The following is a 1,957-nucleotide window of genomic DNA, read 5'->3' on the forward strand; positions in this document are numbered from 1 at the left end:
ATTCCCGAAAGCCTCCAGTTACCAGGTACCTTAAGATTTCTGGCTGTTGGTGGGTTTCAGAGAGTAGTGGCAAATGATTTAAATATAAGTGTTGATCGCACAACAATGTGTAAAATATTGTGGAGAGTAATGAAAGTCCTGGAAGACAAAGTGTGTGCAAGCTGTGGACAGCTGCAGACCAGGATCCAGCCATGATGCTTTTATTTGGCATATGAGTGCAGCTAGCCAGCATTAAAAAAAGAGGAAATGGTAAGCAAAATAGTTGGCTTCTAGGAGACAGTGGTTACGCTTTAGAAACATTTTTTTGGCGCCCTCAGAAAAACACGTACGATCTCATTTCGTTTTCAATCCACAAGGCTATATGTGCTCGAATTATATTCCCAATATTTTTTTTGGGAATTCGGAATGGAGCCCACCAAATTTGGGAAAATGTTTCACATTCGAGCAAACTCGAAATGCAGCACATGGGCGATTATTATTATTATTATTTATTTATTTTTTTACAAATTTTTAAATGATATTTTCAAAGACCATTTTTATATTATCGACAATAACTCTTAAGTTTATGAACGGTCGCAGATGGTCGCAAAATTCTGCACAGAGAACATATAAAGGGGTCGATTGGTGCCATAACCATTAAAATATCCTCTGACACTGCTTGGCACTAGGATGTGTAACTAAAAATTTTTGTAAAAAGTCGTATTTATAACTTTTAGACTTTGGCCTCTTGTCATTTGTAAACCGTGACCCACAATGATATAAAATTCTTCAGATTTGAGATTTCTTCAATGTCTTCAGATTTGAAATATATAACGTTTTATCAGTTCTACCTAAAATGGACTCCTGGTCCATAGTGCATAGTCCTTATGGATTATTACAATAATAATTATAAATAATTGTTTTTTTATTTATTTTTTGGAAAATCCGCTATACATCCACCAGGCTAAGGTATTTTAAATCGTATTTCAGTTCGGCTTTCCCGTAGGATTTCTAATGTGAAATATTTGTAAAGATATACTCTTAATTTTAACAATTATACCTGACGAAATTGATATTTATCATCAATAAATTGTTATCAGACAAAAAATAGAAATTTGCATAGAAGTTATTTAGCACAGATTAATAACCGATCGTATTGTTTTCAGTAGCTTCAATACCCAACGTAATAGCCCAACGCAAATTAGTACGTCATTCAATTAAACCTGTATTTATGTCTATTCTCCACAAATATAAATGGTACCATATTATTATTTATTTACATTGTATATATGCATGTACTTGCGTGTTGTATATTTAAACAATTAAATATAAAAATATATAGATAATAATATAGTCTGTGTTTTGAATCCATTAAAAAAATAAAAAATTGACACATTTTTTCATAGTGCCGAATTTTTGATACCCTCCTCCGCCCTCACTTTGCCACTAGCCAGCGTCCTTTTGACGCTTTTGTTTAACACATTGAAGTTTTTTGTTTAAATGACTTTCAACAACAATATTCAACTCCGCCCTCAAAGTTGTTGTTTTTTATATATTCAATAACGTATAATAAACACAAAATAAATGAACAAAAAAGTTCATATGTTCATGCACTCGGCAATTTAAACTCCCATTAACCCTTTCAGATGGAATTTTCCTATCGCTGATTGCATTCATTCATCAATTTCAATAATATTTTTGATGTAGGTATGTGTGTTTTTTGTTCTCTACGTGAAACCAATTTCGAATGAAAAACTAATTGAGTGAAAATTTATAGGTGAGAATGTGTCTGGTTTGGATGCAATGACCATATGTTTATTAGGGTGGTTATGTAGGCTAGACTCTCGGCCCCCATATAAAAGTACCGCCATATTATCGGTATTTTTCAACTGAAATTACTATATTTTGAGTGTAACAATGACATAGACAACATATCAATAATTTTCCAAAATGAGTGTCTGTAGTTTGGTTGCAATTT

Source organism: Musca vetustissima, unplaced genomic scaffold (assembly GCF_032173495.1).
Source record: "Musca vetustissima isolate MV318-11 ecotype Yass unplaced genomic scaffold, APGP_CSIRO_Mvet_v1 utg6038, whole genome shotgun sequence".
Lineage (NCBI taxonomy): Eukaryota > Metazoa > Arthropoda > Insecta > Diptera > Muscidae > Musca > Musca vetustissima.